General features: G+C 36.8%; 2 pseudogenes across 2 annotated transcripts; both read left to right on the top strand.

Moving 5' to 3' along the window:
• Positions 1-4,349: 4,349 nt before the first annotated feature.
• On the top strand, positions 4,350-7,665 carry LOC145088540 (uncharacterized; annotated as a pseudogene). Its single transcript, XR_013701170.1, has 2 exons — positions 4,350-7,005; positions 7,091-7,665. The product of XR_013701170.1 is annotated as an uncharacterized LOC145088540 (transcript).
• A 1,400-nt stretch (positions 7,666-9,065) lies between these two features.
• LOC145088539 (uncharacterized) lies at positions 9,066-12,403 on the top strand (annotated as a pseudogene). The gene is made up of 2 exons (XR_013701169.1): positions 9,066-11,824; positions 11,909-12,403. The product of XR_013701169.1 is annotated as an uncharacterized LOC145088539 (transcript).
• Positions 12,404-13,297: the final 894 nt, after the last annotated feature.

Raw genomic sequence — 13,297 nt, 5'->3', positions numbered from 1 at the left:
CTTTTGGTGCCTCCTCTCTCCTTCCTCTTCATCCAAGTTGCTTAGTGGTGTTTGTGACTCCATTAGAGGTGCAACACTTGAGGCACTAAGCTTTCTGAAGCCAATGATTGATTGTTATTGATATATAACAATCAAAGGTAAGATCTAAACCCTAATTTCAGTTATAGTTTATTAGATCTAGAGTTTATGGCTTTGGATAATCAATTGCATGTTCATTAGACAAACTAGATCCAAAGCTATTAGGGTTTGCATGTACATCATAGGAATGATGTTTTGCTCAAAACCCATCAGTGGTATCAGAGCCTAGGGCAGTTTGTTAGTGAATTTGATGCTCACTTGATCGAAAATTGGCTGAAAAATGATTTTTTTAAATTTTGGGGCTGGACACGCCGAGTCCATGACTGAACTCGCCGAGTCCACTGGGTTCTCGACGAGTCCAGTGCTGACTCGACGAGTCCAGTGCTGACTCGACGAGTCAGCGAGTCTGGCAGCGTTTTTTGGCGATTTTCTTGCTGTTTTGGCTTGGGATACTTACCATAAACGTTTTTAATTCATAAAATCCGATTTTTATTGATATTGGGTGATTATCCTTGCCAAAATAGAAGATAATTGTCAAATGAAAACACAGGGGTTATGTTGATGGGTCGTAGGGTCCTCATTTGGCTTGGTAACAGCAAAAAAAAGAGTAAATTTAGAAGCCAGAAATTCTTGTACTCCTAAATTTAGTACCAAATTAAAATGAACTCTCGTATTGCTTTCCTCTTTTCTACTCTTGTTATTTTTCTGATTTCCGCCTCCATTTCTGCTTCCAATGATGGTGGTAATGAGACCGATTATCAAGCTTTGTTGCAGTTCAAGTCAATGATCATGAATGAAGAAGTTCTAAGCTCATGGAAACACTTCCTTTCATTTTTGTGATTGGAGTGGTGTTTCATGTGGGAAGCAGAATAAAAGAGTCACTGCTCTAGTACTTAATTCACAAGGCCTACACGGCTCGTTGTCTCCTTATCTGGGGAACCTCAGCTTCCTTCGTGATCTTTATCTCAAGAATAACAGTTTCAAGGTACGATACCTCATGAACTGGGTCGTCTATCCAGGCTACGTTTTCTCCAACTTGGCAACAATAAATTCAACGGATTCATTCCAACTAACCTGTTTGGTTGTTCTAACCTTGAATAGCTTGGACTCTATGCTAACTAGCTAGTTGGAAGCATACCCAAAGATATCAGTTTCCTCTCCAAACTTACTTATCTTTCAGTTTATGATAATAACTTAACCAGTCGAATCCCGCCTGTTTTGGGGAATATAACATCAATGGAGCTGTCCTCTGCTACAAGAAATCCGTTGGGTGGGAGCATTAATGACACCTTAGGAAATTGGAAAAGCTTAACACAAATTTACCTTGGTGCTTGTAACTTATCTAGAACCATCCCTCATTCCATTTTTAACCTCTCACTCCTAACTAATTTTTCCTCACCGGTCAGCTTACTGGTAGTCTTCCTTCAGCCATAGGTGAAATGCTCCCTCATCTTGAGTTCCTTCAATTACGGGGTAACAAAATGATCGGACCTATTCCAACCTCCATATCCAACTGTTCGAAGTTAAAATTTCTTGAATTGATGGACAACAATTTTAGGGGGAAGCTGAAAATAGACTTTGCAAAACTAAAAGATATATATTTTGTATCCTTGGGTAATAACATCTATGGATTTGGAGAAGCAGACGATATGAAGTTTATTGATACTTTGAAGAACTCCAGCAGAATAAAGGCGTTACATCTTAGTAACTGCAATTTTCAAGGAGTGCTAACAACTCTCAATGATAGATGTGAAATCCACGAGCTAATCAATAAGGATACTCTCCATCGGTTGTTGACGTCTTGAGAATTATAGATGAAATTTTTAATTTGATGCCTTTTAAATATCGAATATGGATTGAAATTTATGGATTTAATGTATAATGTCGAATATGGATTTAATGGATTGAAATTTATAGATTTACTTTTATATTTGTTGGTTTTAAAATATAGATTTGATTTATGTTTAAAAATTTTATGTATTGAATATGTAATTATTTTTAATTTTTAAATTTTTTCATGAATTTATAAAAAAAATTATAATGCCAAAATCCGTCGCTAATCTGTCTCAAAAAAAATAGTCGGTAATCCGTTAGTAATCAAGTCATTTCGAGATTCCATTGGTAATCCGTTAGTAAATTATTCCAAATTCCGTCGGTAATCCGTTAGTAGGATATTCAAGATTCCATTGGTAATCCGTCAGTAAATTGTTCCGTCGGGAATCTGTTGCAAACAAATTCAGTCGGTAATCCGTTGCAAAAAATATTATGTTGGTGATCCGTTACTATTTCCAACGGAAAAATCCGTCACTAAAAATTAACTGTAACCGTCTGAAATTCGTTACAAACATTAGGGACAAGAATATACCGACGGATTTTTGTTTGTTACAATTCCGTAAAAGAGTATTAGCGACAGATTACCGACGGTTTTGGCCGTCGGTAATGCTTTTTTTTTGTAGTAGTGTAAAGAGAAAACATACGGATAAATTAAAAGAAGGGATAAAACATCTTAGGGCAGAGAGTGGGATATTGATGGTACAGGAAAGAAGGGAGAAATCACCACTCAAATTAATATTAATATATATATACAAAATAAATAATAATAAAAATTATATATAATAGTCATTTTATTTAGATTAAAGACCAAACTTGTTATAAAACATCAAAATAAGGATAAAACACGTTACAATACATTCAAATAAAGATTAAAATTACAAGATATATCTTTTAGGGACCAAAACAGCAAAAATCAGTATACTTAGGTCCCATTTGATCGTTTCTGTGTGGGAAAGTGCTGTCCGGGAAAATTTTCTAACTAGGAAAGAAATCATGTTGTTTGATTGTACATCTGATTGACTGCGCTGAATAATGAAAAAAAGGATTAATTCAATAAAAAATGAATTTAAAAAAAGTTATTTAAAAAAAATTAATAATCTAAGAAAGAAAGAAAGAGGCGGGGTTTGGTGCATAATTGTCTTTCCAGCCCATTCAGCCAGAAAGATATGATTTTGGGGCTTTCTGGGAAAGACATATCTTACCGGAAAAGACTCATTTTTTGTGCAAATCAAACAGTCTTTCCGGTCTATTCAACCAAAAAGATCTGTTTGAACCTAGAAAGATGCGTATCAAACACGGCCTTAGGGACCTTTCTACTAACTCTCTCTTACAGCTTTATTTTCCTACAGGGACCGATCGCCATTCACATGAGATTCCCATGCATAGATCCCAGTTGTAGAACTGTGTTATATTATTATCCATTTTAACCTGCTCTATAGCTCATGTTGTAAACTCTTTAGTTAAAGGATAGAGTTACAGGATAGAGCTACAGAGCCGATCATGGGCTCTATGCATGGGAATCACATGTGAAAGGCTGAAGACCCAGAAAAGAGTATAAACTTAAAAGCCAGAAATCCTTGTACTCCTAATTTAGTTATTGTGAATGTTTTTGATACTGAACATCCATAAAACGTGGGATTCAAACACTTAAGCGAGATTTTCTTAAACCACACAGGAGTTAGAATACCCGTGGTATTTTGCTTTCTAAAACAAATTAGGAACTTAATGCAGAAAGATAGTTGTGTTACTATTCTAAACCCAAAAAGGGGGTTAGAATATATATACTTATTGTTTTTTGGTTTTCTAAAACAAATTTTGGAGTTTTATGTGGAAAATAGTTTTTTCATATATATTCTAAACCCAATGGAGGGGTTAGAATACTGGTTGTCTTTTTTAGTAAACAATTTTTGGAATTTAATATGGAAAAATGGTTCTCTTATTATTCTATACCCAAAGAGGGGTTAGAATACATGTCATGTCATTGTGTTGAAAGCTACAACTCTTAGCCAAATAAAAGTTACGCAAAGGGTTAGAAGGTGTCAATAAAGTTTAATAAATAAAAAACTTTGATTTATAGAGAGTAAACATTTTTTTTTTGGATTTTATAAAGATCTAAACCAAAAAAGGTTAAAAAAAACCGTCTAAAGAGCACTTGTACCAATTCCACCAATTATGGTAAAACTGTTTTGTTGGAACTCGATCAGTTCATAATTTCATATAATAGCTAGCTCTTAGTCTGTTTCTTATCTTCAAAACTGTTTAAAGTCCATGTCTGGAGCATATATACGAATTATTGCTATAAGTAATTTGACTCGTAGGATCCTCAATTTGTCTTGGTCAAGATTCCGGATTTATGGATGGCATTCATATCCACCGCTTGCATGTCACGTACAATATTAACAAGCAAAAACTGAGTATAAATTAAAAAACCAGCATGCGATTATCATTGTAGTCCTACGTAGTTCCAATATGAACTCTCATATTGCTTTCTTCTTTTTTTGTCTTGTTCTATCTCTGATTACCTCCACCATCTCCGCTTCCAGTAATGAGACCGATTATCAAGCGCTCTTGAAGTTCAAGTCTATGATCAGGAATGAAGAAGCTCTAATCTCATGGAACTCTTCCTTCCATTTCTGTGCTTGGAGCGGTGTTTCATGTGGGAAACTTCACAGAAGAGTCACTGCTATATCGTTGGAGTCGCAAGGCCTAGAAGGCTCGTTGTCTCCTCATGTAGGAAACCTCAGCTTCCTTCGCTTCTTTTATCTCTCAAACAACAGCTTTCAAGGAAGGATCCCTCATGAACTCGGTCGTCTTTCCAGGCTACGTTTCCTCTATCTTGGCTCTAACAAATTCAACGGGGTCATTCCAACTAATCTGTCTCGTTGTCATAACCTTAAAGATCTTAGACTCTATGATAACAAGCTAGTTGGAAGCATACCCAAAGAGATTAGTTTCCTCTCAAAACTTACTTTTCTTGATGTTGGTACAAACAAGTTAACAGGTGGAATCCCGCCTGTCTTGGGGAATATAACATCGATGGAAGTGTTCTCTGCTGCTGAAAATCCGTTGGGTGGGAGCATTCCAGACTCCTTAGGCCATTGGAAAAGCTTAACAGGTTTTGGCTGTGGTTTTTGTAATTTATTTGGAACCATCCCTCATTCAACTTATAATCTCTCAATCCTAGCTAATTTTTCCTTGCCTGGGAATCAGTTCACTGGTAGTCTTCCCTCATCGTTTGGTGCAATGCTCCCTCATCTTGAAATCCTTCAATTATGGGGTAACCAGCTGACCGGACCTCTTCCACCCTCGATAGCTAATTGTTCGAAATTACTACTTATTGAAATGCAAGAAAACAATTTTAGTGGGAAGTTGACAATCGACTTTGCAAAACTAAAAGATCTTTGCGTGATAACCCTTGGTGGTTACATCAGTAGTGGACTCGGAGAAGGTGATGATGATATGAGGTTTATTGATACTTTGAATAACTGCAGCAAATTAGAGATTTTGCAGATTTATGATTGCAAGCTTCAAGGAGTGCTGCCCACATCAATTGGTAATCTTTCTCATCGACTCTATGATCTAGACTTAGAAGGAAATAATTTATATGGACACCTCCCTTCAAGTATAGGAAATCTAGTCGGCTTAAACACTTTAATTTTATCACGAAACTGGTTCACAGGAAAAATCCCGTCCACCATTGGTAAGCTTAACAAGCTAGAAGTTGCTTATCTATATGACAACCAATTTTCAGGGCCGATTCCAGATTTCATCGGAAACTTATCATTGTTGACTTGCCTTTGGTTAAATTCCAACAGATTGGAAGGACATATTCCATCAAGCCTGGGAAATTGTCATCATCTATCGAAATTGTACCTTGATGACAAAAAACTTAGCGGAAAAATACCTAAGCAACTTCTTCAACTTTCATCTCTAACCATAGCATTAGATCTTTCTCGTAACAACCTGTCTGGTTCACTTCCAATAGAGGTTGGTGAACTCAAGTTGTTGGCTTACCTGGATTTATCTGATAATAATTTATCAGGGAGCATTCCTAGTAGCATTGGTGGTTGTACTAGCCTTTTATTCTTATCCCTCAAAGGCAACACACTTCAAGGCATGGTACCACCGTCATTAAGTTCCATGAAAGGAGTTTCGACCCTCGATCTTTCTCATAATAATTTATCGGGCCAGTTTCCTCGTTTCTTGGAACAGTTCACCTTATTAGAATATGTAAACCTATCCTTTAACAATTTTGAGGGTGAAGTACCGGTGGTAGGAGTGTTTGCCAATGCAAGTGCATTCTCTGTATTGGGGAATAGCAGGCTTTGTGGTGGCTTGGCTGAGCTTGGGTTACCCAAATGCAATGAGACACATGATAAACATAAAAAAAGGTTTCCTTTGTTCGCCATATTCATCCCGATTGCATCCATACTTTTCACCATATTATGTTTTGCATATGTTTGGTGTAAGAAAAGGAAGGGCCAACCGTCTCCATCATCGAGGGATGAACTGTTCATGAGAGCTTCATACGGTCAACTTCTAAAGGCTACCAACGGCTTCTCCGAAGCCAATTTGATTGGCGAGGGTGGCTTTGGCTCTGTTTACAAAGGAGTCCTTGATGATCATGATGGTAAAATTGTTGTGGTCAAAGTTCTTCATCTGCAAAACCGAGGTGCTCACAAAAGCTTTATAGCAGAGTGTGAAGCATGGCGGAACATTCGACACCGGAATCTTTTGAAGATAATAACGTCATGTTCAAGTGTTGATTTTCAAGGCAATGACTTCAAAGCTTTGGTATACGAGTTCATGCCCAATGGGAGTGTACATGACTGGTTGCATTCAAGTTCAAGTACATCTAGACTAAACCTTCTTCAAAGAATTAACATCCTCCTTGATTCCGCATCTGCACTTGATTATCTTCACAATCATTGCCTGCCAGCCATCATTCACTGTGACCTGAAGCCTAGCAACATTCTGCTAGATGATGATATGGTGGCTCATGTTGGGGACTTTGGTTTAGCTCGATTTCTTGGAATAAATTCAGACCAAAACAGCACAAGTGGCATAGAGGAACAATTGGGTTTGCACCTCCAGGTAAAGTTTATTTATTACCACATGCTCATATATATTTGTCGCTACTACATTTCCTTTTATTAAAGTAATCACTTATAAGTTGCAGAGTATGGCGTTGGGAGTGAGATGACAAGTAGTGGGGATGTCTACAGTTTTGGAATACTATTGTTGGAGGTGATGACAGGGAAGAAGCCAGCGGACAACATCTTTAATGAAGGCCTCAGCCTTCATAAATTTGCAGACATGGCTTTGCCAGACCATGTGACCGATGTTATTGATGATGACCTTCTGAATTTACTTCAAGAGGAAGTTATTGCTACGCAATGTACGGAAGCAAAAGCAAAGAAAATAGAGGAATGCATGGCCTTAACTGTGAAGATTGGAGTATCATGCTCTATGGATTCCCCACCACAACGGATGAATATTGAAAATGTTGTCCGTGACTTGCAGCATATTCCGGATATGCTTCAAAATATGTGAGGTGTCATGTGAGTCCAGATTGTGTGTATTTATTGTTAAATATGGATGTATTTGAGTATTTGCTGAATCTTGTATTTTGATGGTATAAACTATGAAATAAATGGATTGAATGTATTATTTTGAAAATGTCGTGGTCTTTTAAGAAAAAAATTGGGTAGAGTTGAAAGAATGGAATCTTTGGAGGGTCAAGTTGCAAATCTTGGAAGTTTGAAAAATACATATACCATTTATTGTTTTTTTTTTTTCATGTTGGGTTTTTGTTGGTGGGATAAGAAACAAAGAAAAGAATCCAACAACAAATTGAGCATATTATTAAAGATTAAGAACCAATTTTTTTTTTGGATTAAGGTTGTGGAATCGATTAAGGGATAGAGTTCGTGGTCAAAGGTTTGAAGCATGTGCACTGTGTTTATATCGACCGATTTGTTTAAATAAATTCCATAATCAATTAGATTCAACCTACACCCAACACAACACCACAAAATTCCAAATCCATGGTCTTCCTCTTTTCAATTTCGTTCACACGCACGTGTTTGTGGCGTTTATGTGGTTTTTTTATTTTCATGAATTGGTTGGACTTCTCATCATCATATATGAAGTCGAAGTTCTCAAAAAAGAAAATGAATGGGCAGGGGTTATGTTTGTGGATGACATTGATTCCACTAAGTGTGTAAAACTTGACACTTTTTTGGTATTTGCCTATAAATTTAAAAACCGGCAATGCCATAAATTGAATCGGCAGTAACACTGATTTGAGACAAAAGAGAAGTTAGTCTTTTAATTAGGTAAATTAGATATGTATAAACAAAAAGGAAGACATGGCACTAACTTAGGGGTGTTCTAAAGCTTAGTTCACCATTTCTGTCCAAAAACCATCACTAACCCATTGCTATCAGTTTCTTGATTTCTTCCATACTACTTTACAATCCTTTAAGTTTTAAACATATAAATGGCATTATTTCATCTAAAATATATTATTAGCAACAACTATACATCTACAAAGGGCGTTTTAAAGTGTGAAACTATCTTTAGGTCAAAATGTGACTAATTTGACAAAATCCCAGATTTTATAAATTTCAAAAAGATGGTGATTCATATAATAAAAGGGTTTTTGTTTGTATGTAATGAAAACCAACTGGTTCTTATAATAAAAGGGTTGTTGATGTTGTGTATGTTTAGTTTTTTTTTCTTATTAGGGAGAAATCGTCATAGGGTAGAGATTGGAATCATAATACCCTTACTATGAAATCCTACATCCGCCCCCTGCTGAGCGTGGGTTGTTTAGCCTTTCACATGTGATCCACATGACTAGGCTCTTTAACCCAGTCCAATTAGATGTACCATGGATTTTATATATTTATGGCTAATCGAAGATGGTAAGTTAGGTTTCCGAACATTTTTTTTCATTGGACAGTGATTTTCAAAGATGATGCATAGTCCTTCACAAAAACTGTAAAGCCAAAGTAAATTAATATGGCCTTGGCCTTCTCCACCTACTAACGGTTTTTTGAACCCTACATATATAAATTCCATAAACACTTGTTCCGGTGGCCACAACCAACACCGCAAGATTCCAAATATATGAAGCTCTGCAAAAATAAAATGAAAGCACAGGGGTTATGTTGATGGGTCGTAGGGTTGTCATTTGTCTTGGTAACAGCAAAAAAATGAGTAATTTAAAAGCCAAAAATTCTTGTACTCCTAAATTTAGTACCAAATTAAAATGAACTCTCGTATTGCTTTCCTCTTTTCTACTCTTGTTATTTTTCTGATTACAGCCTCCATTTCTGCTTCCAATGATGGTGGTAATGAGACCGATTATCAAGCTCTGTTGCAGTTCAAGTCAATGATCATGAATGAAGAAGGTCTAAGCTCATGGAACACTTCCTTTCATTTCTGTGATTGGAGTGGTGTTTCATGTGGGAAGCAGAATAATAAAAGAGTGACTGCGCTCTAGTATTGGAGTCGCGGGGCCTACACGGCTCGTTGTCTCCTTATGTAGGGAACCTCAGCTTCCTTCGTGATCTTTATCTCAAGAATAACAGTTTTCAAGGTACGATCCCTCATGAACTCGGTCGTCTATCAAGGCTACGTTTTCTCCAACTTGTCTACAATAAACTCAAGGGAGTCATTCCAACTAACCTGTCTGGTTGTTCTAACCTTGAAGAGCTTGGACTCTATGCTAACAAGCTAGTTGGAAGCATACCCAAAAGAGATCAGTTTCCTCTCCAAACTTACTTATCTTTCAGTTTATGATAATAACTTAACCGGTGGAATCCCGCCTGTTTTGGGGAATATAACATCAATGGAACTGTTCTCTGCTACAAGAAATCCGTTGGGTGGGAGCATTCCTGACACCTTAGGAAATTGGAAAATTTTAACAGAATTTTACTCAGGTGCTTGTAACTTATCTGGAACCATCCCTCATTCCATTTTTAACCTCTCACTCCTAACTAATTTTTCCTCACCTGTCAATCAGCTTACTGGTAGTCTTCCTTCAGCCATAGATGAAATGCTCCCTCATCTTGAGTTCCTTCAATTACGGGGTAACAAACTGACCGGACCTATTCCACCCTCCATATCTAACTGTTCGAAGTTAAAATTTCTTGAATTGATGGATAACAATTTTAGGGGGAAGCTGAAAATTGACTTTGCAAAACTAAAAGATATGTATTTTGTATCCTTGGGTAATAACATCTATGGATTTGGAGAAGCAGACGATATGAAGTTTATTGATACTTTGAAGAACTGCAGCAGAATAAAGGTGTTACATCTTAGTAACTGCAATTTTCAAGGAGTGCTGCCCACATCAATTGGTAAAATCTTTCTGATCAAATAAGTATTCTAACTTTAGATAGAAATGATTTTCATGGAAACCTCCCTTCAAGTATAGGTAATCTGGTCGGCTTGATCGGTTTCTCTTTAACAGAAAACCAATTTACAGGAAAAATACCCTCCACCATTCATAAGCTTCAAAACCTACAAGAAGCTTACTTATATAACAACCAATTTTCAGGGCCAATTCCAGATGCCATTGGGAACTTATCATTGTTGACTGGCCTTTGGTTAAATTCCAACAGATTGGGAGGACATATTCCATCAAGCCTGGGAAATTGTCATCATCTATTGGAGTTACACCTTGACGATAATAAACTCAGTGGAAAAATACCTACTCAACTTCTTCAACTTACATCTCTAACCATCATACTAAATCTTTCTCAAAACAACCTGTCTGGGTCACTTCCAATAGAGGTTGGCGACCTCAAGATGTTAACTTATTTGGATTTATCTCATAATAGTTTATCAGGTAAGATTCCTAATAGCATTGGTAGTTGCACTAGCCTTTCATTTTTATCCCTCAAATGCAACTTGTTTCAAGGCATTGTACCTCCAGCATTAATTTCCATGAAAGGAGTTTTGACCCTCGATCTTTCTCATAATAATTTATCAGGCCAAATTCCTCGATTCTCAGAACAGTTCTCATTTGAATATGTAAACCTATCATTTAATGATTTTGAGGGTGAAGTACCGGTGATAGGAGTTTTTGCCAATGCAAGTGCATTCTCTGTTTTGGGAAATAGGAGGCTTTGTGGTGGCTTGCCTGAACTTGGGTTGCCCAAATGCAGGGAGACACATGATAAACATAAAAATAGGTTTCCTTTGTTCGCCATATTCATTCTGATTGCATCCACACTTTTCACCATATTATGTTTTGCATATTTTTTATGTAAGAAGAAGAAGAGTCAACCGTCTCAATCATCAAGAGGAGAACGGTTCATGAAAGTATCATACAGTCAACTTCTCAAGGCTACCAATGGCTTCTCCCAAGCCAATTTGATAGGCGAGGGTGGGTTTGGCTCTGTTTACAAAGGAGTCCTTGATGATCATGATGATACGATTGTTGAAGTCAAAGTTCTACATCTTCAAAACCGAGGTGCTCACAAAAGCTTTAAAGCGGAGTGTGAAGCGTGGCAGATTATTCGACACCGGAATCTGTTAAAGATAATAACTTCATGTTCAAGTGTTGACTTTCAAGGCAAAGACTTCAAAGCTTTAATCTACGAGTTCATACCCAATGGGAGCTTACATGATTGGTTGCATTCAAGTGCAAATACATCCAGACTGAATCTTTTACAGAGAATAAATATTCTCATTGATGTCGCATCTGCACTTGATTATCTTCACAATCACTGTCAGCCATCCATCCTTCACTGTGACCTAAAGCCTAGCAACATTCTACTTGACGACGATGATATGGTGGCCCATGTTGGAGACTTTGGTTTAGCTCGATTTCTTGGAACAAATTCAAACAAAAACAACACAAGTGGCATTAGAGGAACGATTGGGTACACACCTCCAGGTAAAGGCCATTTATTCCCACATGCTCATATTTATTTGTAGTATATTACCTTTTTCCTAAAGTAATTGTGCTTATAAGTTGCAGAGTATGGTGTTGGGAGTGAGATGACAAGCAGTGTAGTTTTGGAATACTATTATTGGAAGTGATGACAGGGAAGAGGCCCACGGACAGCATCTTTAACGAAGGCCTTAGCCTTCATAAGTTTGCATGCTTGCCAGACCATGTAACAAATGTCATTGATGACGACCTCCTGAATTTTCTTCAAGAGGATGCTATTGCTACAAAACATACAACAGCAAATGCAAAGAAAATGGAGGAATGTTTGGCTTCAATTATCAAGCTTGGAGTATCATGCTCCTTGGATTTCCCACCACAACGGATGAATATCAAAAATGTTGTCCATGAGTTGCAGCATATTTTAAATATACTTTAAAATATATTGAGTATTTGGAGAATCTTGTATTTTGATGGTATAAAATATGAAATAAATGGATCGACTGCATTATTTCGAAAATTTGGTGGTTTTTTTAAAAAATTAACTTTTTGGTACATTTGAAAGAACGAAATTTTTGGGGGTCATGTTGTAAATCTTGGAAGTTTGAAGATGTGTGCACCGTGTTTATATGAAATCAAGTATAGTGAAGATCTTAAGGCAGTGTTTGGTGCATTGGACTGGACTGAACAATACTGGACTGGACAACACTGGACTGGACAACACTGGTCAAATTACCTATTAAGCGTTTGGAGACACCAGGATGAGACAACACATGACATTAAAATGACTGAATTGTATATATATATATAGGTTCAGGTGTTTAAACTAAATATTGTGTTATTGTATGCATAATTGTGGGCCTATCAAAATTGAATAAATATTTAAATAATTAAATAAATAAATAAGGGTATTTTAGTAATTTGATTAATAGCTTCCACAAATACTCCCTGTAATCATGCTAACATTCAGTTTTAACCTAATTTCTTTTCTTATATACACCTTCATCGACTCCAGCAAAATCCCAAATCCGAAGAGTGACAACAATGTTGTTGTTCATCCAAATCAATCAAACACAACGCCAATTCGAGCCGAACGTTTGCTGGTAACATAATTTTGACTTTTCTGTTGACCATTGTTCATCCCGATTGAGTCCCAATTTCATTCGATCTGAACATCATACTTCAAACGTGAATCCATGTCAATACCTAAATCCATTCATTCCAATAATGGGCTCGACTCTGATTGCAAATATGAGTCACGATTCAGAGACCTCGTTTCCGACTACATTCACATGTGAAACAATCGGAAAAAAAAAACCATAAATCCAATTTTGACAAACAGTGAAGATTGAACCCAGAAGAAGTGACGCAAACGGGAATTCTTGATATTATATTAAGGCAAAAGGGATGGACCTTGAACAGTATATGATCGAAATAATGGCCCAAGAGCTTGTTCTTGAAGAATTGGATGATTTCCAT

Source organism: Lactuca serriola, chromosome 2 (assembly GCF_051521515.1).
Source record: "Lactuca serriola cultivar US96UC23 chromosome 2, Lser_US96UC23_V15, whole genome shotgun sequence".
In the NCBI taxonomy this organism is placed as follows: Eukaryota; Viridiplantae; Streptophyta; class Magnoliopsida; order Asterales; family Asteraceae; genus Lactuca; species Lactuca serriola.
This window is presented reverse-complemented; position numbering and strand designations above follow the sequence as displayed.